Here is a 24,022-nt window from a genome sequence, read left to right on the forward strand (position 1 = left end):
GTGAGGGGTAGGATTAGGGTTAGGGTTAGGGTTATTTTTAGGGTTACAGTTACGGTGAGGGTGAGGGTGAGGGTTAGGTTTAGGGTTAGGTTGAGGTTTTTTGTGTTAGGTTTAGGGTTAGAGTTAGGGTTAGGGTGAGGGTAGGGTTAGTGTTACTGTGAGGGTTAGTTTTTGGGTTAGGATATGGGTTACGGTGAGTGCTGTGGTTAGGGTGAGGGTTAGGATAAGGGTTAGGGTTATTGTTAGGGTTAGGTTTTGGGTTAAGGTAACGTTGAGAGTAAGGGTGAGCATTAGGGTTTAGGGTTAGGGTCAGGTTTAGGTTTTGGGTTAGGGTTAGAGTTAGGGTTAGGGTGAGGGTGAGGTTTAGAGTTAGAGTTAGGGTTAGGGTGAGAGTTAGGTTGAGGGTGAGGTTTAGTTTTAGGGTTTTGGGAAGGTTTAGTGTGAGGGTTAGGGATAGGGTTTGGGTAAGGTTGAGGTTTAGGTTTAGAGTTAGGTTAAGGGTGAGGCTGAGGTTGAGGGTTAGGGTTAGTGTTAGAGTTAGGTTTAGGGTGAGGGTTAGGATTAGGGCGAGGGTGAGGGTGAGGGTTAGGCTTAGGTTTAGGATTCAGATTAGGGTAAGGGTTAGGGTCAGTGTGATTGTTAGGGTTAGGGTTAGGCTTAGGCTTAGGGTTAAGCTGAGAGTGAGGGTGAGGGTGATGGTTAGGTTTAGGGTGAAAGTTAGGGTTAGGTTTAGGGTGAGAGTTAGGGTTCGATTATGGTTAGGGTTAGGGTGAGTGTTAGGGTTAGGATTACGGTTAGAATGAGGCCTAGGGTGAGGGTGATGGTTAGGGTTAGTGTTAGGGTAAGGTTTAGGTTTAGGGTTAGGATTTGTGTTAGGGTTAGGATGAGGGTTAGGGTTACTGTGAGGGTGAGGGTTAGGGTTTGGTTGAGGGTTAGGGTTAAGATTATGTTTAGGGTGAGGGTGAGTGTTAGGTTTAGGGTTAGGGTTAGGGTTAGCTTTAGGGTTAGGATTAGTGTTATTGTTAGGGTTAGGGTTAGAGTTATGGTGAGGGTGAGGGTGAGGTTGAGGGTGAGGTTTAGGGTTAGAGTGATTTTTAGGGCTGGGGTTAGGATTAGGGTTATGATGAGGGGGCGGTTTAGGGTTAGATTTAGGGTTGGTTGTAGGGTTAGGTCGAGTGTTAATGTTAAGGTTAGTGTTAGGGTTAAGTTTAGGGTGAGGTTTCGGTTGAGGATTAGTGTGAGGGTTAGTGTGAGGTTTAGGGTTTAGGATGAGGTTTAGCGCTAGGGTAAGTGTTAGGATTAATGTTAGTGTTAGGCTTAAGTTGAGGGTTAGGGTGAGGGTGAGGTTTAGGGTTAGTGTTACGATTAGGATTAGGGTTAGGGTTAGGGTGAGGGATAGGATGAGGGTTAGGGTTAAGGATAGGCTTAGGCTTAGGTTTAGGCTGAGGGTGATGGTGAGGTTGAGGGTTAGGGTTAGGGTGACGTTAGGGTCAGGGTTAGGGTGAGAGTTAGAGCTCGGGTTATGTTTAGGGTTAGCGTGAGGGTTAGGGTAATGTTTACAGTGAGAGTGAGGGTTAGGGTTAGGTTGAGGGTTAGGGTTATGGTTAGTGTGAGGGTGAGGGTGAGAGTTAGGGTTAGGGTTAGTCTGAGGGTTAGGATGAGTATTAGGTTTAGGATTAGGTTTAGGGTGAGGGCTAGGTTGAAGGTGAGGTTTAGGGTTAAGGTTATGGGGAGGGTTAGGATGAGGGTTAGTGTTAGGATTAGGGTTAGGGTAATGGCTAGGGTGTGGGTGAGGTTTAGGGTTAGTTTAGGGTGAGGTTTAGGGTTAGGTTTAGGGTTAGGGTTAGGGTGAGGTTGAGGTTTAGGGTTAGAGTTAGGGTTAAGGTGAGGCTGAGGGTGAGGGTTAGGGTTAGGGTTAGGATTAGCATTAGGGTAAGGGTTAGGGTGAGTGTGAGTGTTAGGGTTAGGGTTACGGTTAGGCTTGGGGTTACACTGAGGGTGAGGGTGAGGGTTAGGGTTATGGTGAGAGTTAGGGTTCAGTTTAAGTTTAGGGTTAAGTTGAGGGTTAGGGTTAGGTTTACATTGAGTGTGAGGGTTAGACTTAGCTTGAGGGTTAGGGTTAGGGTTAGGCTTAGGGTGAGGTTTAGCTTTAGGGTTAGGGTGAGGGTTAGGATGAGGATTAGGGTTAGGATTAGGGTTAGGTTGAGGGCTAGGTTGAGGGTGAGGGTGTGGGTTAGTGTTAGGGTTAGGTTTAGGTTTATGGTAAGATATAGAGTGAGGGTTAGGGTGAGGGTAAGGGTTACGGTAAGGGTGAGGGTTAGTGTTAGGGTGAGGTTTAGGGTTAGGTTTAAGGTTAGGATGAGGGTGAGTGTTAGGATTAGGGTTAGGGTTAGGGTTATTGTTAGGGTTATGGTTATGGTGAGGGTGAGGGTGAGAATGAGGGTTAGGGTTACGTTGAGGTTTTTAATGTTAGCGTTAGGGTTAGAGTTAGGGTTAGGGTGAGGTTAGTGATAGGGTTAGTGTGAGGGTTAGTTTTGGGGATAGGTTATGTGTTACGGTGAGGGTTGTGGTTAGGGTGAGGGTTAGCATGAGGGTTAGGGTTACAGTAAGTGTGAGGGTTAGGTTAGGGTGAGGGTTTAGTTTCGGTTTAGGGTTAGGGTGACAGTGAGGGTTAGTTTTAGGTTTAGGGTTAGGGTTATTGTTAGGGTTACGGTTATGGTGAGGTTGAGGGTGAGGATTAGGGTTAGGGTTAGGTTGAGGTTTTTAGTGTTAGGGTTAAGGTTAGAGTTATGGTTAGGGTGAGGTTAGGGTTAGGGTTAGTGTGAGGGTTAGTGTTTGGGTTAGGGTATGGGTTACGGTGAGGGTTGTGGTTAGGGTGAGGGTTAGGATTAGGGTTATGGTTATTGTTAGGGTTAGGTTTAGGGTTACGGTTATAGTGAAGGTAAGGGTGAGGGTTAGCGTTTAGGGTTAAAGTGAGGTTTAGGGTTTGGGTAAGGGTTAGAGTTAGGGTTAGGGTGAGGGTGAGGTTTAGGGTTATAGTTAGGGTTAGGGTGATGGTTAGGTTGAGGGTTAGGATTACGGTTAGTGTTAGGGTTAGGGTTAGGGTTAGGGTGAGGGTGAGGGTTAGGTTGAGGGTAAGGGTTAGGTTTAGGGTTATGGGGAGTGTTAGGATGAGGGTTAGGGTTAGGATTAGGGTTAGGGTGAGGGCTAGGTTGAGGGTGAGGTTTATGGTTAGGGTTAGGGTGAGGTTTAGGTTTAGGGTTAGTGTTAGTGTTAGGGTTAGGGTTAGGTTTAGGCTGAGGGTGCGTGTGGGGTTGAGGATTAGGGTTAGGGTTAGGTTTAGCGTTAGGGTTAGTTTTATTGTTAGGGTTAGAGTTAGTGTTACGGTGAGGTTGAGGTTGAGGGTTTGGGTTAGGGTTAGGGTGAGGTTTAGTGTAAGGGTTAGGGTTAGGTTTATGGTGAGGTTGAGCTTTAGGGTTAGATTTAGGGTGAGCGGGAGGGTTAGGGTGAGGTTTAGGTTTAGGGTTAGTGTTAGTTTTAGGGTGAGGGTGAGGGTTAGGTTGAGGTTTAGGGATATGGATAGGTTTAGGATTAGGGTTAGGGTGAGCATGAGTGTGAGGGTTAGGGTAAAGGTTAGGCTTAGGCTTAGGGATAGGCTGAGGGTGAGGGTGGGGTGAGGATTAGGGTTCGGGTGATGGTTAGGGTTGGGGTAGTGTTATTTTTAGGGTTAGCATTAGTGTTAGGGTGAGGGTGAGGTTGCGGGTGAGGTTTAGGTTTATGGTTAGGGTGGGGTTTAGGGTTAGGGTTAGGGTTAGGATGAGGGTGAGGGTGAGGTTTAGGGTTAGATATAAGGTAGGGTGACGGTTAGGGTGAGGGTTAGGGTTAGGTTTAGTGTAAGGGTTAGGGTGAGGATGAGGGTTAGGGTTAGGGTTAGGTATAGGGTAAGGGTGTGGTTTAGGGTTAGGGTTAGTGTTTGGGTTCGAGTAACGGTGAGGGTTAGGGTGCAGAATGAGTGTGAGGGTTGTGGTTACTTTTAGGGTTATGCTTAGGGTTAGGCTTAGGTTTTGGCCAAGGGTGAGCTTGAGCTTTAGGGTTATTGTTTGGGTTAGGGTTAGGGTTATGGAGTGGGTTAGGATGAGGGTTAATGTTAGGATTAGGTTTAGGGTCATGGCTAGGGTTCGGGTGATGTTTAGGGTTAAGTTAAGGTGAGGTTTATGGTTAGGGTTAGGGTTAGGGTTAGGGTGAGTGTGAGGGTTATGGTTAGGGTTAGCGTTAGGCTTAGGGTTACATTGAGTGTGAGCGTGAGGGTGAGGATTAGGGTGGGAGTTAGGGTTCAGGATAAGTTTCGAGTTAGGGTGAGGGTTAGGGTTAGGTTTACGTTGAGTGTGAGGGTTAGAGTTAGGTTGAGGGTTAGAGGTAGGTTTACGGTTAGGGTGAGATTTAGGGTTAGGGTGAGGGTGAGTGTTCAGATGAGGGTTAGGGTTACATTAAGGGTGAGGGTTAGGGTTAGGGTGAGTGTTAGGTTTAGGGTGAGAGTGAGGGTTAGGATTAGGGTTAGGGTTAGGTTTTTTTTAGGGTTACGGTTATGTTGAAGTTGAGGGTGAGGGTTAGGGTTAGGGTTAGGTTGAGGTTTTTTGTGTTAGGCTTAGGGTTAGAGTTAAGAATAGGGTGAGGTTAGGGTTAGGGTTACTGTGAGGGTTAGTGTTTGGGTTAGGGTATGGGTTACGGTGAGGTTTTTGGTTAGGGTGAGGGTTAGGATTAGGGTTAGGGTTATTGTTAGGGTTAGGTTTTGGGTTAAGGTAACGTTGAGAGTAAGGGTGAGCGTTATTGTTTAGGATTAGGGTCAGGTTTCGGTTTTGGGTTAGGGTTAGAGTTAGGGTTAGGGTGAGCGTGAGGTTTAGAGTTAGGGTTAGGGTGAGGGTTATGTGGAGGGTTAGGGTTAGGGTTAGGGTTAGTGTTAGGGGTAGGGTGAAGTTTAGGGTGAGGGTTAGGATGAGGGTGAGGTTTAGGATTAGGGTTATGAGGAGGGTTAGGATGAGGGTTAGTGTTAGGATTAGGGTTAGAGTGACTGCTTGGTTGAGAGTGAGGTTTAGTGTTAGGGTTAGGGTCAAGTTTAGGGTTAGGTTTAGAGTTAGGGTGAGGGTGAGGTTTAGGTTTAGAGTTAGGGTAAGGGTGGGGACGAGTTTGAGGGTTAGGGTTAGGGTTAGTGTTTGAGTTAAAGTTAGGGTGAGGGTTAGGATTAGGGTGAGTTTGAGCATGAAGGTTAGGCTTAGGCTTAGTGTTAGGATTCGGATTAGGGTAAGGGTTAGGTTGAGTGTGATGTTTAGGGTTAGAGTTAGGCTTAGGCTTAGGGTTAGACTGAGAGTGAGGGTGAGGGTGAGGGTTAGGGTTACGGTGAAGGTTAGGGTTAGTGTTAGGGTGAGAGTTAAAATTTTATTATGTTTAGGGTTAGGATGAGGGTTAGGGTTTGGATTAGTGTTAGAGTGAGGGCCAGGGTGAGGTTGAGGGTTAGGGTTAGCGTTAGGGTAAGGTTTATCGTTAGGGTTAGGGTTTAGGTTAGGGTTAGGATAAGGGTTAGGGTTAAGGTGAGAGTGAGGTTTAGGGTTAGGTTGAGGGTTAGGGTTAAGATTATGGTTAGGTAGAGGGTGAGTGTTAGGATTAGGGTTAGGGTAAGTGTTAGGTTTAGGGTTAGGATTTGTGTTATTGTTAAGGTTAGGGTTAGAGTTATGGTGAGGGTGAGGGTGAGGGTGAGGTTTAGGGTTAGGGGGAGGTTTAGTGTTAAGTTTAGGATTAGGGTTAGTGTGAGGGGGAGGTTTAGGTTTACATTTAGGGTTAGTTGAAGGGTTAGGTCGAGCGTTAATGTTAGGGTTAGTGTTAGGGTTAATGTTAGGTTGAGGGTTAGGTTGAGGATTAGTGTGAGGGTTAGTGTGATTTTTAGGGTTTAGGCTGAGGTTTAGGGTTAGGGTTAGGGTTAGGATTAATGTTAGGATTAGGCTTAAGTTGAGGGTTAGGTGAGGGTGAGGTTTAGGGTTAGGGTTAGCATTAGGATTAGGGTTAGGGTTAGGGTGAGCGATACGATGAGGGTTAGGGTTAGAGATTGAGTTAGGCTTAGTGTTAGGCTGAGGGTGAGGGTGAGGGTTAGGGTGAGGATTAGGTTCAGGGTTAGGTTGAGAGTTAGGTTTCGGGTTAAGTTTTGGGTTAGGGTTAGGGTTAGGGTAACGGTTATAGTGAGGGTGAGGGTTAGGGTTAGGTTGAGGTTTAGTGTTAGGTTTAGGGTTAGTGTGAGTGTGAGGGTGAGGGTTAGGGTTAGGGTTAGTGTTAGTGTGAGGGTTAGGATAAGGGTTAGGGTTAGGATTAGGGTTAGGGTGATGGCTAGGGTGAGGATGAGGTTTAGGGTTAGGGTTAGGGTGAGGTTTAGGGTTAGGTTTTGGGTTAGGGTAAGGCTTAAGGTGAGGGTTAGATTGATGATTAGGTTTAGGGTTAGGGTTTGTGTGAGGTATAGGGTGAGGATGAGGGTTAGGGTTAGGATGAGACTGAGGGTTAGAATTAGGTTTAGGGTGAAGGCTAGGGTCAGGGTGAGGGTTAGAGTTAGGTTTAGCATTAGGGTGAGGTTTAGGATTAGGGTGAGGGTTAGGGTTAGTGGGAGATTTAGTGTTAGGGTTAGGGTTAGTGTTAGGTTGAGGGTAAGTGTTAGAGTGAGGGTTAATGTTAGGGTGAGGGCTATGGTTAGGGTGAGGGTTAGTATTAGGGTTAGGGTTACTGTTATGGTTAGGGTTAGGGTTACCGCTAGTGTGAGGGTGAGGTTTAGGGTTAGGGTTAGGGTGAGGTTTAGTGTTAGGGTTAGGGTTAGAGTTAGGGTTAGGGTGAGGTTGAGGTTTAGGGTTAGAGTTAGGGTAAGGGTGAGGCTGAGGTTGAGGGTTAAGTTTAGGGTTAGTGTTAGAGTTAGGGTTTGGGTGAGGGTTGGGGTGAGGGTGAGAGTGAGTGTGAGGATTAGGTTTAGGGTTAGGATTAGGTTTAGTGTAATGGTTCGGGTGAGTGTGAGGGTTAGTGTTACCCTTAGGCTTAGGGTTAGTCTGAGAGTGAGGGTGAGTGTGAGGGTTAGGGTTAAGGTGAGGGTTAGGTTTAGGGTTAGGTTGAGATTTAGGGTTCGGTAATGTTTATGGTTAGGGTGAGGTTTAGGGTTAGGATTAGGGTTAGGGTGAGAGCTAGGGTGATGGTGAGGATTAGAGTTAGTGTTAGGGTAAGGTTTAGGGTTAGGGTTAGGGTTTCGGTTAGGGTTAAGTTGAGGGATAGGGTAATAGTGAGGCTGAGGGTTAGGGTTAGGTTTAGGATTTGGGTTAGGGTGAGGGTGAGTTTTAGGGTTAGGTTTAGGGTTAGGGGGAGGGTTAGGTCGAGGGTTAGTGTTAGGTTCAGTGTTAGGTTTAAGGTTTTGGTGATGGTTAGGTTGAGGTTTAGGTTAGGCTTAGGCTTAGGGTTAGGCTGAGGGTGAGGTTGGTTGTGAGGATTAGGGTTAGGGTGATGGTTAGGATTAGGGTTAGGGTAAGGGTTAGGATGAGGAAAATGTTTAGGATTAGGTTTACGGTGAGGGCTATGGTGAGGTTGAGGGTTAGAGTAAGGGTTAGGCTTAGGCTTAGGTTTAGGTTGAGCGTGAGTGTGAGGGTTCGGGTTAGGATTAGGGTGAGGTTTAGTGTTAGGGTCACAGAGTTAGGGATAGGGTGAAAGTGAGGTTTAGGGTTAGAGTTAGGGTAAGGTTGAGGCTGAGGTTGAGGGTTAGGTTTAGGGTTAGTCTTAGAATTAGGGTTGGGGTGAGTGTTAGAGTGAGGGTGAGGGAGTGGGTGAGGTTTAGGCTTAGGTTTGGGATTAGGATTAGTGTAAGGGTTTGGGTGAGTGTGAGGGTTGCGTTAGGGTTAGGCTTAGGCTTAGGGTTAGGCTGAGAGTGAGGGTGAGGGTGAAGGTTAGTGTTAGGGTGAGAGTTAGGGTTAGGGTTAGGGTGAGAGTTAGGGTTCGGGTTAAGTTTAGGGTTACTGTGAGGGTTAGGGTAACGGTTACAGTGAGGGTGAGGGTTAGGGTTAGGTGGAGTGTTCGGGTTAGGTTTAGGGTTAGGGTGAGTGTGAGGATGAGTGTTATGGTTAGTGTTAGGGTGAGGGTTAGGATGAGGGTTAGGTTTAGCATTAGGTTTAGGGTGAGGGCTAGGGTGAGGGGGAGGTTTAGGGTTTGGGTTAGGTTGAGGTTTAGGGTTAGGTTTAGGGTTGGGGTTAGGATGAGGGTGAGGTTTAGGGTTAGAGGTAGGGTTAGGTTGAGGCTGAGGGTGAGGGTTAGTGTTAGGGTTAGTGTTAGAGTTAGGGTTACGGTGAGGGTTATTGTGAGGGTGAGGGTTACGCTTAGTGTTAGGATTAGGATTCGAGTAAGGATTAGGGTGAGTGTGAGGGTTAGGGTTAGGGGCAGGCTTAGGCTTAGGTTTATGCTGAGAAAGAGGTTGAGGGTGAGTTTTAGGGTTAGGGTGATGGTTAGGATTACGTTTAGGGTGAGGGTTAGGATGAGGTTTAGGGTTAGGGTGAGGGTTAGGGGGAGGATGTTGGTAAGGGTAAAGTTGAGGTTTAGGCTGAGGGTGAGGGTTAAGATAAGGGTGAGGGTTAGGGTTAGGTTTAGGGTTAGGTTTAGGGTTAGGGTGAGGGTTAGATTGAGGATTAGGGTTAGGGTTAGGGTTAGTGTGAGGTTTAGGGTGAGGATGAGGGTTAGGGTTACGGTGAGGGTGAGGGTTAGTGTTAGGTCAGTGTTACTGTAAGTTTTAAGGTGTGGGTAAGGGTTAGCCTTAGTGTTAGGATTAGGTTTAGGGTAAGGGTTAGGGTGAGTGTGAGGTTAGGTTTAGGTTTAGGCTTAGGATTTAGGTTAGGCTGAGTGTGAGGGTGAGTGTGAGTGTTAGTGTTAGGGTGAGAGTTTGGGGTAGGGTTAGGGTGAGAGTTAGGGTTCAGGTTATGTTTAAGGTTATGATGAGGGTTAGGGTTAGGGTTACGGTGAGCGTGAGGTTAGGGTTAGGTTGAGGGTTAGGGTTAGGCTTAAGATTAGGGTGAAAGTTAGGGTTAGGGTTAGGGTGGGGGTTAGGATGAGGATTAGGGTCAGAATTAGGGTTAGGGTGAGGGCTAGGGTGAGGGTGAGGGTTAGGCTTAGTGTTTGGGTGAGATTTAGGTTTAGGGTTAGGGTTAGGGTGAGGGTTAGGATAAGGGTTAGGTTTAGAGTGAGGGTGAGGGTTAGGGTGAGCGTAGGGTTAGGATTAGGGTTAAGGTGATGGTGAGTTTAGGATTAGATTTAGGGTTGGGGAGGGTTAGGTCAAGGGTTAGGGTTAGGATTAGTGTTAGGTTTAAGGTTAGGGTGAGGGTTAGGTTGATGTTTAGCGTTAGGGTTAAGGTTAGGATTAGGATTAGATTTATGGTGATGGTATGTGAGAATTAGGGTTTCAAGTTAGAGTTAGGGTTAGGGTTATGCTGAGGGTGAGGTTGGGGGTGAGGATTAGGGTTAGGTGATGGTTAGGGTTAGGGTTAGGGAAGGGTTAGTATGAGGGATCGGGTTAGGATTAGGGTTAGGGTGAGGGCTAGGGTGAGGATGAGGGTTAGAATGAGCGTTAGGCTTAGGCTTAGGGTTAGGCTGAGCATGAGGTTGACGGTGAGGGTTAGGGTTAGGGTGATGGTTAGGTTTAAGTTTAAGTTGAGGGTTAGGATGAGGTTTAGGGTTAGGGTGACGGTTAGGGTGAGGATGATGGTACGGGTAAAGGTGAGTTTTAGGCTGAGGTTGAGAGTTAAGAAAAGGGTGAGAGTGAGGGTTAGAATTAGGGTTAGGGTGAGGGCTAGGGTGAGGGTGAGGGTTAGAGTTAAGGTTAGGGTTATTGTTAAGGTTAGGTTACGGTTACTGTGATGGTGAGGGATAGGGTTAGGGTTAGGGTGAGTTTTAGTGTTAGGGTTAGTGTTAGAGTTAGGGTAAAGTTGAGGGTTACGTTTAGGGTTAGTGCTAGAGTTAGGGTTACGGTGAGGGTTAGGGTGAGGGTGAGCTTTAGAATAAGGGTTAGGATTAGGATTAGTGTAAGGGTTCGGATGAGTGTGAAGGTTAGGGTTAGGGTTAGGCTTAGGCTTAGGGTTAGGCTGAGGGTGAGGATGAGGGTGAGGGTTAGGGTTAGGGTGACGGTTAGGGTTAGGGTTAGGGTGAGATTTAAGTTTCGGTTAAGTATGGTGTTAGGGTGAGGGTGAGGGTTAGGGTTAGGGATAGGGTTACGTTTAGGATGAGGCTGAGATTTAGTGTTAGAATTAGGGTTAGGGTGAGGCTGAGGATGAGGGTTAGGTTTAGGGATAATCTTAGAGTTAGGGTTATGGTGAGGGTGAGGGTGAGGGTGAGGGTAAGGCTTAGTGTTAGGATTAGATATAGGGAACGGGTTAGGTTGAGTGTGAGGGTTAGAGTTAGGTTTAGGGTTCGGCTTAGGTTTAGGCTTACTGTGAGGGTGAGGGTGATCGTTAGGGTTAGGGTGAGAGGGGTAGGGTTAGGGTGAGATTTAGGGTTCGGGTAAGTTTAGGGTTAGGGTGATGGTTAGGGTTAGGGTTACAGTGTGGGTTAGGGTTAGGGTTAGGATGAGGGTTAGTATGAGGATTAGGGTTAGTATTAGGGTTACGGTGAGGGCTAGTGTGAGGGTGAGAGTTAGGGTTAGGGTTAGGGTGAGGGTTAGGGTTATGGTTAGGGTGTGGTTTAGGATGAGGGTTAGGGTTAAGGTGAGGGTGAGAATTAGGGTTAGGGTGAGGGTTAGGTTTAGGTTTAGGGTTAAAGTGAGGGTGAGGGTTATTGTTAGGGTTAGGGCTAGGGTTATGGTTATGGTGAGGGTGAGGGTTAGGGTTAAGTTTAGGGTGATGTTTAGTGTTAGGGTTGGGGTTAGAGTTAGGCTTAGGGTGAGTGTGAGGTTTAGGTTTAGAGTTAGGGTAAGGGTGAGGCTGAGGTTGAGGGTTGGGTTTAGGTTCAGTGTTAGAATTAGGGTTAGGGTGAGGATTAGGGTGAGGGTGAGGGTGAGGGTGAGGGTTAGGCTTAGGGTTAGGATTAGGATTAGGGTAAGGGTTAGGGTGAGTCTTAAGGTTAGGGTTAGGGTTAGGCTTAGGCTTAGGGTTAGGCTGAGAATGAGGGTGAGTTTGAGGTTAAGGGTTAAGTTGAGGGTTATGGTTAGGGTTAGGGTGAGAGTTAGGGTTCGTTTAAGTTCAGGGTTACAGTAAGGGTTTGGGTTAGAATTAGAGTTAGGGTGAGGGCTATGGTGAGGGTGAGGGTTAGGGTTAGTTTTACGTAAGGTTTAGGGTTAGGGTTAGGGTTTGGGTTAGGGTTAGGTTGAGGGTTATGTTTAAGATTATGGTTAGGGTGAGGGTGAGTGTTAGAATTAGGGTTAGGGTTAGGGTTACGTTTAGGGTTAGGATTAGTGTTATTAGGGTTAGGGTTAGAGTTATGGTGAGGGTGAGGGTGAGTGTGAGGGTGTGGGTTAGGGTTAGGGTTAGGATTAGGTTTAGGGTTAGGGTTAGGATTAGAGTTAGTGTGAGCGTGAGGTTTAGGGTTAGATTTAGGGTTAGTTGGAGGGTTAGGTCAAGCGTTAATGTTAGGTTTAGTGTTAGGGTTAAGGTTAAGATGAGGTTTAGGTTGATGTTCAGGATTAGGGTTAGGATTAGGGTTAGGATTAGGGTGAGGGTGAGGGTGAGTGTGAGGCTTAGGTTTAGGGTTTGGCTTAGGCTTAGGGTTAGGGTGAGGGTGAGGGTGGAGGTGAGGATTAGGGTTAGGTTGATGGTTAGGTTTAGGGTTAGGGTGAGGTTTAGGATGGGGATTAGCGTTAGGATTAGTTTTAGGGTGAGGGCTAGGGTGAGTGTGTGGATTAGAGTAAGGGTTAGGCTAGGCTTAGGGTTAGGCTGAGCATGAGGTTGAGGGTGAGGTTTAGGGTTAGGGATAGGGTGAGTTTTAGTGTTAGGGTTATGGTTAGGGATAGGATTAGGGTGAGGGTGAGGTTTAGGAGTAGGTTTAGGGTCAGGGTGAGGGGTAGGGTTAGGGTGAGTGTTAGGGTAGGGTTGAGTGTCAGGGTAAAGGTGAGGGTTATGCTGAGGGTGAGGGTTATGGTAAGGGTGAGAGTTAGGTTTAGGGTGAGGGTTAGGGTTAGGGTTAGGGTGAGAGTGAGGGTTAGATTGAGGATTAGTGTTAGGGTTAGTGTGAGTTTTAGGGTGAGGATGAGGGTTAGGGTTGGGGTGATTGCTAGGCTGAGGGTGAGGTTGAGGGTTAGATTGAGGATTTGTGTTAGGGTTAGTGTGAGTTTTAGGGTGAGGATGAGGTTTAGGGTTAGGGTTTGGGTTAAGTTTAGGGTTAGGGTTAGGTTTAGGATTAGGGTTACGGTGAGGGTTAGGGTTACTGTTAGGTTTAGGGTTTGGCTTTGGTTTTGGCTGAGGGTGAGGGTGGGGGTGAGGATTAGGGTTAGTGTTAGGGTTAGGGTTATTGTTAGTGTTATGGTTAGGGTTAAGTTTCGGGTGTGGGTGAGGCTGAGAGTGAGGTTTATGGTTAGGGTTAGGGTTAGATTTAGTGTTATTGTTAGGTTTAGAGTTAGAGTTACTTTGAGGTTTTGGGTGATGGTGAGGGTTAGGGTTAGGGTGAGGTTTAGGGTTAGGGTTAGGATTAGGGTGAGGGTGAGGTTTAGGGTGAGAGTTAGGGTTAGGGGGACAGTTAGGATGAGGTTCAGGGTTAGGGTTAGGGTTAGGTTTAGGGTGAGGGGGAGGTTTAGTTTGAGGTTTAGGGATAGGGTTAGCTTTAGGATTAGTGTTAGGGAGAGGTTGAGTGTGAGGGTTATGGTGAGGGTTAGGTTTAGGCTTAGGGTTAGGCTGAGGGTGAGGGAGATTTTGAGGGTTAGGGTTAGGGCTAGATTTAGGGTTATGGGGAGGGTTTGGATGAGTGTTAGGGTTAGGATTAGGGTTAGGGTGAGGGCTAGGGTGAGGGTGAGTTTTAGGGTTAAGGTTAGGGTGAGGTTTAGCGTTAGGTTTAGGGTTAGAGTTTTAGGGTTAGGGTTAGGGTGAGGTTTAGCGTTAGGTTTAGGGTTAGGGTTAGGTTGAGGTTGAGGTTTAGGGTTAGAGTTAGGGTTAGAGTGAAGCTGAGGGTGAGGGTTAGGGTTAGGGTTAGTTTTAGAGTTAGGGTTAGTGTGAGAGTTAGGGTGTGGGTGAGGGTTAGGCTTAGTGAAATTATTAGGATTAGGGTAAGGTTTAGCGTGTGTGTGAGGGTTAGGTTTAGGATGAGGTTTAGGTTCAGGGTTAGGGTTAGAGTTAGGTTTATTGTGAAGGTGAGGTTATGGGTTAGAGTTAGGTTTAAGGTTAGGGTTAGGGTGAAGGTGAGGGTTCGTGTTAGGGTTAGGCTTAGCTTTAGGCTTAGAAGTAGGCTTTGGCTGAGCATGAGGGTGAGGGTTATGGTTAGGGTTAGGGTGAGGGTTAGGGTTAGGGTTATTGTGAAGGTTATGATGAGGTTTAGGGTTAGAATTAGGGTTAGGGTGAGGGGTAGATTGAGGCTGAATGTGAGTGTTGGGGTTAGGGATAGGTTTAGGTTTATGATTAGGGTTAGGGTGAGGGTGAGTGTGAGGTTTAGGGTTAGGGTTAGGGTTTGGCTTAGGGTTAGGGTGAGGGTTAGGGTTAGGGTATGGGTTAGGGTGAGAGTGAGGCTGAGGATTAGGGTTAGGTTTAGTGTTAGGGTTAGGGTTAGGGTTAGAGTTACAGTGAGGGCTATGATTAGGGTAAGGTTAAGGTTAGGGTTAGGTTTAGGGTTAGGGTTAGGGTTAGGGTTAGAGTTACAATGAGGGTTATGATTATGGTTATGGTTAGTTTTAGGTTTAGGGTTAGGGTGGGGGTTAGGGTTAGGGTTTGGTTTAAGTTGAGGGTGAGGCTGAGGATTAGGGTTAGGTTTAGGGTTAGGGTTTGGGTTAGGTTTAGGGTTAGGGTTAGGTTTAGGGTTAGGGTTAGGGTGAGGGTTAGGTTTAGGATTAGGGGTAGGGAGGGGGTGAGTGTGAGGGTTAAGTTTAGGGTTAGGTTTAGGATTAGGTTTAGGGTGAGGGTTAGGGTTAGGTTTTGGGGTAGGGTGAGGGTGAGGCTGAGGATTAGGGTTAGGTTTATTGTTAGTGTTAGGGTTAGGGTTAGAGTTACAGTGACGGCTATGGTTAGGGTTAGGGTTAGGGTTAGGTTTAGGTTTAGGGTTAGGGTTAGGGTTAGAGTTACAATGAGGGTTATGATTATGGTTATGGTTAGGTTTAGGTTTAGGGTTAGGTGGGGGTTAGGGTTAGGGTTTGGTTTAAGTTGAGGGTGTGGCTGAGGATTAGGGTTAGGTTTAGGTTTAGGGTTTTGGTTAGGTTTAGGGTTAGGGTTAGGTTTAGGGTTAGGGTTAGGGTGAGGGTTAGGTTTAGGATTAGGGTTAGGGAGAGGGTGAGTGTAAGGGTTAGGTTTAGGGTTAGGTTTAGGATTAGGTTTAGGGTGAGGGTTAGGGTTAGGTTTTGGGGTAGGGTGAGGGTGAGGCTGAGGATTAGGGTTAGGTTTAGTGTTAGTGTTTGGGTTAGGGTTAGAGTTACAGTGAGGGTTATGGTTAGGTTTAGGGTTAGGTTTAGGGTTAGGCTGAGGGTGAGTTTGGGTGTGTGTATTAGGGTTAGTGTTAGGGTTAGGTTTATTGTTTGTGGTATGGTTAGCGTTAAGTTAGTGGTGAGGGTGAGGCTGAGGGTCAGGGTTATGGTTATGGTTAGGGTTAGGATTAGTGTTATTGTTAGGGTTAGGGTTAGAGTTACGGTGAGGTTGAGGATGGGGGTGAGGGTTACGGTTAGGGTGAGGTTTAGGGAGAGGCTTAGAGTTAGGGTTAGGGTTAGGATGAGGGTCAGTGTGACGTTTATGGTTAGAGTTATCATTAAGGGGAGAGTTAGGGTGAGGTTTAGGGTTAGGGTTAGTGTTAGGGTTAGGGTGAGGGTGAAGTTTAGCTTGAGGTTTCTGGATAGGGCTAGGTTTAGGATTAGGGTTAGGGTGAGGGTGAATGTGGGGGTGAGCATTAGGGTTAGGGTGATGGTTGGGGTTAGGGTTAGTGTTATTGTTAGGGTTAGGGTTAGAGTTATGGTGAGGGTGAGGGTGCGGGTGAGGTTTAAATTTAGGGTTAGTATGGGGTTTAGTGTTAGGGTTAGGGTTAGGATGAGGGTGAGGTTTAGGGTTAGATATATGGTTAGGGGGAGGGTAGGGGGAGGGTGAATGTGAGGGTTAGGGTTAGGGTTACGGTTAGGCTTAGGGTTAGGCTGAGGGTTAGGGTTAGTGTGAGGGTTAGGGTTAGGGTTAGGGTGAGAGTTAGGATTCGGGTTAAGTTTATGGTTAGGGTGAGGGATAGGGTTAGGGTTAGGGGGAGGGTGAGAGTTAGGCTTAGGGTTAGGGTTAGGGTTAGGATTAGGGTTATTGTTAGTGTTATGGTTATGGTTAAGTTTGTTGTGAGGGTGAGGATGATGGTGAGGTTTATGGTTTTAGAGTTAGAGTTACTTTGAGGTTGAGGGTGAGGGTGAGGTTTAGGGTTAGAGTTAGGTTTAGGGGGACAGTTAGGGTATGGTTAAGGGTTAGGGTTAGTGTTAGGTTTAGGGTGAGGGTGTGGTTTAGGTTGAGATTTAGGGATAGGGTTAGGTTTAGGATCAGGTTTACTGTTAGGGTGAATGTGAGGGTTAGGGCGAAGGTTAGTGTTAGGCTGAGGGTGAGATTGATGGTGAGGGTTAGGTTTAGGGTGAGGGCTAGGGTTAGGGTTATGTGGAGGGTTTGGATGAGCTTTAAGGTTAGGATTAGGGTTAGTGTGAGGGCTAGGATGAGGGTGAGTTCTAGGGTTAGGTTTAGGGTGAGGGTTAGGATGAGGGTTAGGGTTAGGATTAGGGTTAGGATTAGGGCTAGTGTGAGGGTTAGGGTGAGGGTTAGGGTTAGGGTTAGGGTGAGGGTTAGTGTGAGGCTTAGGGTGAGGATTAGGCTTAGGGTTAGGGTGAGGGTTAAGTTTAGGGATTGTGCTAGGGTGAGTGTGAGGATGAGGATTAGGGTTAGGTTTAGGGTTAGGGTTATGTTTAGGTTTAAGTTTAGGTTTAGGGTTAGGGTTAGGGTGAGAGTGAGTGTAAGGGTTAGGTTGAGGGTTAAGCTTAGGCTTATAGTTAGGCTGAGGGTGAGGGTGGGGGTGAGGATTAGTGGTAGGGTGATTGTTCTGGTTAGGGTTAGTGTTATTGTTATGGTTAGGTTTAGAGTTACAGTGAGGGTGCAGGTGCGGGTGAGGGTTAGTGTTAGGGTGAGGTTTAGGTTTGGGTTAGGGTTAGAGTTAGGTTTAGGGTGAGGGTGAGGTTCAGGGTTAGAATTACGGTTCGGGTGAGGGTTAGGTTGAGGTTTAGGGTTAGTGTTAGTGTTAAGGTTAGGTTTACGGTGAGAGTTAGGGGGAGGGTTAGGGTTAGGATTAGAGTTAGGGTGAGGGTGAGTGTGTGTGTTAGGGTTAGGTTTAGGGTTAGGCTTAGGTTTAGGCTGAGGGTGAGGTTGAGGGTGAGGGTTAGGATTAGGTTGAGGGTTAGGGTTTGGGTTAAGTTTAGGGTTAGGGTGAGGGTTACGGTAAGGGTTATGTTGAGGGTGAGGGTTAGGATTAGGTTGACATTTAGGATTAGGTTTAGGGTGAGGGTGAGGATGAGTGTTAGGCTTATGGTGAGGGTTAGGATGAGGGTTAGTTTTAGGATTAGGGTTAGGGTGAGGGTTATAGTGAGGTTGAGGTTTAGGGTTAGGGTTAGGGTTAGGGTTAGGATGAGTGTGAGGTTTAGGGTTAGAGTTAGGGTTAGGGTGAGGCTGAGGATGAGGGTTAGGTTTAGGGTTAGTGTTAGATTAAGGGTTAGGGTGAGGGTGAGGGTTAGACTAAGGGTTAGGATTAGGATTAGGGTAAGTGTTAGGGTGAGTCTGAGGGTTAGGGTTAGGCTTAGGTTTAGGCCGAGGGTGAGGGTGAGTGTGAAGGTTAGGGTTAGGTTGAGGTTTAGGGTTAGGGTTAGGGTGAGATTTAGGGTTCAGCTTAAGTTTAGGGTTAGGGTGAGGGTTACGGTTAGTCTTACAGTGAGCATGAGAGTTAGGGTTAGTTTGAGGGTTAGGATTAGGGTTAGGGTTAGGGTGAGGGTTAGGGTTAGAGTTAGGGTGAGGGTTAGGGTGAAGATTAGGGTTAGGATTAGTGTTAGGGTGAGGATTAGGATTAGGGTTAGGGTTAGGGTGAGGGTTAGGATGAGGGTTAGGTTAATGGTGACATGAGGGTTAGGGTTAGGGTTTAGGTTAGGGTTAGAATTAGTGTTAGGGTGAGGGTGAGTGTTAGGATTAAGGTTAGGGTTAGGGTTAGGTTTAGGTTTAGGGTTAGGATTAGTGTTAATTTTAGTGTTAGAGTTACAGTTAGGGTGAGGCTGAGGGTGAGGTTGAGGGTTAGGTTTGGGGTGACGTTTATGGTTATGGTTAGGATTATGGTTATGTTGAGGGTGAGGTTTAGGTTTAGATTTAGGGTTAGGGTGCGGGTTATGTGGAGGGTTAGGATTAGGGTTAGTGTGAGGGTTATGGTTAGGGTGAGGGTTAGGTTGAGTTTTAGGGTTAGGGTTAGGTTTAGGGTTTGGATTTGGGTTAGGGTGAGGGTGAGTGTGAGGGTTACGGTTAGGTTTAGGCTGAGGCTGAGGGTGAGGGTGGGGTGAAGGATTAGGTTTAGGGTGATGGTTAGGATTAGGGTTAGTGTTGGATAGGGTGAGGGTGAGGATTAGGGAAAGGCTTAGGATTAGGCTTAGTGTTAGACTGAGTGTGAGGTTTAGTGTGAGGGTTAGGGTTAGGGTGATGTTTAGGTTTACGGTTACGGTGAGGGTTAGGATGAGTTTTAGGGTTACAGTAAGTGTTAGGGTGAGGATGACAGTAAGGGTTAAGGTGAGGTTGAGACTGAGGGTGAGGGTTAAGATAAGGGTGAGGGTTAGTGTTAGGATTCGGGTGGGGTTTAGGGTTAGGGTTAAGGATAGGGTTAGGTGGAGGGGGAAGTTTAGGGTTAGATACAGGGTTAGGCGGAGGGTTAGTGGGAGGGTTAGGGTTTGTGTTAGGGTTAGGGTGAGGGTGAGGGTTAGTGTTAGGGTTAGGGTTAGGGTGAGGTTTAGGGTTAGGGTTAGGGTTTGGTTTAGAGTTATGGTGAGGGTGAGGGTGCGGTTGAGTGTGAGGGTTAATGTTAGGTTTCAGGTAAGGCTTGTGGTTAGGCTTAGGGTTAGGCTGAGTGTTAGGGTGGGTTTGAGGGTTAGGGTTAGGTTGAGGTTTTTTTTTTCCCTTCCTCAAATTTATTTGCTTTCCACCATCCTCCAAATGCTATCCAAATCATTCTGGAAGGCAGGGAGAGTGGGAGGGAACCAATCAGAGTCTGAGAACACGATGATTTCTTCTGGATCACACTGTGTGGCCACACTCATCTTATAAGAACTGGGTTGAAGAGCTTGTGATTGGGGAACTTGGGACATCTGGGCTGGAAAAGGGCTGCAGAGGGAGCTGGTCACCAGGCCATGGCTAGGAGAGTCCACCCTTGTAGAAGAATCAGCAACTGGAACCATAGAAGCCAAGGGGGAAGGTGGACTAGGCAGGGTACATACTGTCTTCTTCCCATTCTTCTCCTGTAATGCCTTTTGCTCTTCCACAAAGCTGTTTCTTAATGGTCCTATTCCTGTTGGCTTCTCCTTGCGAGATTTCTTGCAGGGAGGACTGGAATCTCCCCTAGCATGAGGAGAGACACCTCCATTGAAGGATGTGGAGGAGACCATGGCTGCCCCATTCTCCAAAACAGTACTGAGGACATCCTCTGATTGCTTTCTAGAAGAGGAAATATCCTTTTCCACAGGGGAGGGGGTGGTATCCACTGGTAAAGCTTCAATTTCTAACTCAAAGAGCTGAGACTTAGGACTCTCTTCCTCTAGGGGAAGCTTTTCATACTGTTCTCCACTGCTTTCAGCATCTATGCTGGAAGGATTCAGGGGTTCTTCCAACAGTGAAGCAGGTGACGCTGCGAGTTCTTTATTTTGCAGTTCTTCTGAAGACCTGTTGTTCTCTTTGCTGGGTTCCACGTTTTCAGTGGAGGTCTGTGATGGTGACATTGGGCTTTTGTCTCTACTATTACCTCCTCTTTCCTCCTCCTCCTCTTCTTCTTCCTCCTCTTCTTCTTCTTCCTCTTCCTCCTCCTCTTCATCTTCCTGACATTCCTGTATCTGTTCTAGATCATCCTCTTCTTCGGAATCTGTGGCTTCTTCCTCTTCCTCTTCTTCTTCCTCATCACTTTCTTCATCTTCCTCATCATCAGTGTCAGCCTTGGAGGTAGGAGGGCATTCTTGGGATGCCATTCCACTAGGGCCCTCACCAGAATCCAAGGAGGCTTTGGGGGAGTCTGGAGATTGGGAGGAAGTGCCTTGGGAAAGCCGAGCTCTTCGCTTCTGTCTCTCCCCCTCCTCACTTTTGTCTTGCATCACTGCATATTTGGAGATGACTTCATCCAGTCGGTTCATTGCTAAGTTTCGGTTTTCTCGAAGGCGCCTGGCCAAAGCAGGATCTGAAAGTGCTGGGTCAATACCTGGCCTATAGTCATCTGTGAGGTGACAACCAAAGTTGTAGATGAGATCAAGGTGGCGGCGCTCTTGTAACCCAACACCAACATCCCGGAAGGCATCCTGAGCCAAGAGCTGAAGCTGCTGTCAAGGAAGGCCAAGGCTGTGCCGAGCAGCTGCCTTCTCTACTGCTCGAAGCACATCTCTATAGTCAGGGAAAGTATCCAGCCCTGGCTTGTTGATGAGCCCTTCGATGCGCCTATTAACCTCTGGATAGCGGGTACCCCGGTAGGGTATTCGCTGCACAATGACACGGCCAGTCAGAGAAGAGCAGTCTTTCAGCTCACACAGGCGGCCAAAGAGGCGGATAAGCTTCCGCTTCAATCTGGCCTCTTGCAGGTATGTGGAAACTGGATCATCCAATTCTGACAGATCCAACTCCTTTTCCTGTAGCCGCTTGATCTCTGCCACATAGAGTGCCAGCAACTGCTCCAAGCGCTGGATCTGCCGTCGGGAACCACGGGACCTTGGGGCCTCAGAGGCAGAGGCTTCAGCATGTGTGAGGTTTGAGGAGTCTGTGGGAGGGTTATTCTCAAAGGGCTCACTGGAAGTGGTAGCAGGAGGGGCCAGATTCAGCTTCTTCTTGGCAGAATGGGCCTTAAGAACAGTGCAGAGTTCATTGATATACACATACAAATTAGCTGGCCGACTCCTGGCCCGGGAGAGGACCCGGGAGAGGATGTTGCAGAACTCTGCTGAGGGTTATAGGGAGGGTTAGGATGAGGGTTAGGGTTAGGATTAGGGTTAGGGTGAGGGCTAGCGTGAAGGTAAGTTTTAGGGTTAGGGTCAGGTTTAGGATTAGGGTTAGGCTAAGGGTTATGGTGAGGGTGAGGTTTAGGGTTTGAGTTAGGGTTAAGGTGAGGCTGAGGGTGAGGTTTAGGGTTAGGCTTAGTGTTAGGGTTAGGGTTAGGGTTAGGGTGAGGGTTAAGGTGAGATTGAGGGTTAAGGTTAGTGTTAGGGTTAGGCTTAGGATTAGGCTGAGTGTGAGGTTGAAGCTGAGTGTTAGGGTTAGGGTGAGGGTTAGGGTTAGGGTTATGGGGAGGGTTAGGATCAGGGTTAGGGTTAGGATTAGGGCTAGGGTGAGGGTGTGGTTTAGGGTTAGGTTTAGGTTGAGGTTTAGTGTTAGGGATAGAGTGAGGGTTAGGATGAGTGTTAGGTTTAGGATTAGGGTTAGCCTGAGGTCTAGGGTGAGGTTCATGGTTAGGGTAAGCGTTAGGCTTTGGCTTAGGTTTAGGCTGAGCATGTGGTTGAGGGTGAGGATTAGCTTTAGGGTTGGGTTGAGGTTTAGTGTTAGGGTTAGGGATAGAGTTCAGGTTAGGGTGAGGGTGAGGTTTAGGAGTAGAGTTAGGGTTACGATGAGGGATAGGTTTAGGGTGAAGGTTAGTGTGGGGGTCACGGTAAGGGTAAATGTGAAGTTTAGGCTGAGGGTGAGGGTTACGGTAAGGGTGAGGGTTAGGTTTAGGGTGAGGGTTAGGGTTAGGTTTAGGGTGAGGTTTAGGGTTAAGGTGATGGTTAGGGTTAGTGTTAGTGTGAGGTTTAGGGTTAGGGTTAGGGTTAGTATTAATGTTAGGGTTAGGCTTAAGGTGAGGCTTAGGGTGAGGGTGAGAGTCAGGGTTAGGGTTTGATTGGGATTTGGGATAGGATGAATGTGAGGGTTAGGGTTAGGGATAGGGATAGGCTTAGGTTTAGGCTGAGGGCGAGGGTGAGTGTGAGGATTAGAGTTAGGGTGAGGGATAGGGTTAGGGTGGAGTTAGGGTTTGGGTTAAGTTTAGTGTTAGGGTGAGTGTTAGAGTAGGGGTTACAGTGAGGGTGAGGGTTAGGTATAGGCTTAGGTTTAGGCTGAGGGTGAGGGTGAGTGTGAGGATTAGTGTTAGGGTGAGGGATAGGGTTAGGGTGAGAGTTAGGGTTTGGGTTAAGTTTAGGGTTAGGGTGAGTGTTAGAGTAGGGGTTACAGTGAGGGTGAGGGTTAGGTTTAGGTTGAGGTTTAGGGTTAGGGTTAGGGTTAGGGTGAGGGTGAGGGTTAGGTTTGGGGTTATTTTTAGGATGAGGGTTAGGTGAGTGTTAAGGTTAGGATTAGGGTTAGGGTGAGGGCTAGCTTGAGGGTGAGTTTTAGAGTTAAGGTTAGGGTGAGGTTTAGGGTTAGGATTAGGGTTAGGGTTAGGGTGAGGGTGAGGTTTAGGGTTAGAGGTAGGGTTAGGGTGAGGCTGAGAGTGAGGGTTGGGTTAGGGTTAGGGTTAGGTTGACGGTGAGTGTTAGGATTAGGATTAGGATTAGGGTTAGGTTTAGGGTTAGGATTACTGTTATTGTTAGGGTTAGAATTAAGGTGAGTTTGAGGGTGAGGGTGAGGGTGAGGGGTAGGTTTATTGTTAGGGTGAGTTTTAGGGTTAGGGTTAGTGTTAGGGTGAGGGTTAAGATGAGGGTTAGGGTTACGGTAAGTGTGAGGGTTAGGGTTAGAGTGAGGGTTAGGGTAAGGATTAGGGTTAATGTCAGGTTGAGGGTTAGGATTAGGGTTAGTGTTAGGGTTATTGTTAGGGTTAGGGTTACGGTTTCAATGAGGTTGAGGGTTAGAGTTAGAGTTAGGGTGAGGTTTTTAGTGTTAGGGTTAGGGTTAGAGACAGGGTTAGGGTGAGTGTGAGGTTTAGGGGTAGAGTTAGAGTTAGGGTGAAGATTAAGGTGAGGGTTAGGGTTAGGGTGAGGGTTAAGGTGAGCGTGACGGTAAGGGTAAAGTTGAGGGTTAGGCCTAGGGTGAGGGTTACAGTAGGGTGAGGGTTAGGTTTACGGTGAGGGTTAGGGTTAGGTTGAGGGTGAGGGTGACGGTTAGATTGAGGATTTGTGTTAGGGTTTGTGTGAGTTTGAGGGTGAGGATGAGGGTTAGGCTTAGGGTGAGGGCTAGGGTGAGGGTGAGGATTAGGTTTAGTGTTAGGGTGAGTTTAGGGTTAGGGTGAGGGTTATGGTTAGGGTTATTGCTAGGTTTAGGTGTAGGTTTAGTGTTAGGGTTAGGGTTTGGGTTAGGGTAGGGTTAGGGTAAGGGTTTTTGTTAGGGTTATTATTAGGGTTAGGGTTAGGATGAGGTTTAAGTTTAGGTTTCGCTTTAGAGTTAGGGTTAGTGTGAGGGTGAGGTTTAGGGTTAGAGTTAGGGTGAGTGTTAGGGTTAGAGTTAGGGTGAGCGTTAGGGTTAGGGTTAGGCTTAGGCTTTGGCTTAGACTTAGGCCCAGCATGTGTGTGAGTGTTAGGGTTAGGGTTAGGGTGAGGGTTAAGGTTAGGGTTAGGTTGAGGATTAGGATGAGGTTTAGGTTTAGGATTAGGGTTAGGCTGAGGGCTAGGGTGAGGTTTAGGGTGAGGGTTAGGCTTAGGGATAGGTTTAGGTTTAGGATTAGGTTTAGGGTGAGGGTGAATGTGAGGGTTAGAATTAGGGTTAGGTTTAGGCTTACAGTTAGGGTGAAGGTTAGGGTTAGGGTTTTGTTAGGGTGAGGATTAGGGTTAGGTTGAGGGTTAGGTTTAGGTTTAGGGTTAGTGTTAGTGTTAGGGTTAAGGTTTCAGTGATGGTTAGGGTTAGGGTTAGGGTTATTGTTAAGGTTAGGGTTAGGGTTACAGTTACAATGAGGGTGAGGGTGAGGATTAGCATTAGCATTATGGTTAGGTTTAGTGTTAGGGTTAGGTTTAGAGTTAGGGTTAGGGTGAGGGTGAGGTTTAGGGGTAGAGTCAGGGTTAGGGTGAGTGTTAGTTTGAGGGTTAGAGTTAGGGTGAGGGTTAGGGAGGGAGTGACGGTACGGGTAAACGTGAGGGTTAGGCTGAGGGTGTGGGTTATTTTAAGAGTGAGGGTTAGTGTTACCGTGAGAGTTAGGGTTGGAGGTAGTGTGAGGGTGAGGGTTAGATTGAGGATTATTGTTAGGGTTAATGTGAGGTTTAGGGTGAGGATGGGTGTTAGGGTTAGGGTGAGGGCTAGGGTGAGGGTGAGGGCTAGGGTTAGGTTTAGGGTGAGGTTTAGAGTTAGGGTGATTGTTAGATTTAGTGTGAGGGTTAGTGTTAGGGTTAGGGTGAGTGTTCGGTTGAGGGTAAATGTTAGGGTGAGGCTTAAGGTAAGAGTGAGGGTTAGGGTTAGGGTATTTTTAGGGTTAGGTTTAGGGTTATGGTTAAGTTGAGGGTGAGGGTGAAGTGTAGGTTTAGGGTTGAGGATGAGGTTTAGGTTTAGGGTTAGGTTTAGAGTTAGGGTTAGGGTGAGAGTGATGATTAGGGTTAGAGTTAGTGTTAGGGTTAGTGTTAGGGTCAGGGTGAGGGTTAGGGTTAGGGCTAGGCTTAGGCTTAGGCTTAGGCTTAGGCCAAGCATGAGGGTGAGGGTTAGGGTTAGGGTTAGAGTGAGGGTTAGGGTGAGGGTTAGGATGA

General features: G+C 47.3%; 1 pseudogene; it reads right to left on the minus strand.

Annotated features, from left to right (window-relative positions):
- Positions 1-18,331: 18,331 nt before the first annotated feature.
- The window catches only part of LOC138821882 (death domain-associated protein 6-like), a 160,832-nt pseudogene continuing 155,141 nt past the window's right edge, over positions 18,332-24,022 (minus strand).

This window comes from Dipodomys merriami, unplaced genomic scaffold (genome assembly GCF_024711535.1).
Source record: "Dipodomys merriami isolate MVZ:Mamm:240054 unplaced genomic scaffold, mDipMer1.0.p SCAF_95, whole genome shotgun sequence".
NCBI lineage: Eukaryota > Metazoa > Chordata > Mammalia > Rodentia > Heteromyidae > Dipodomys > Dipodomys merriami.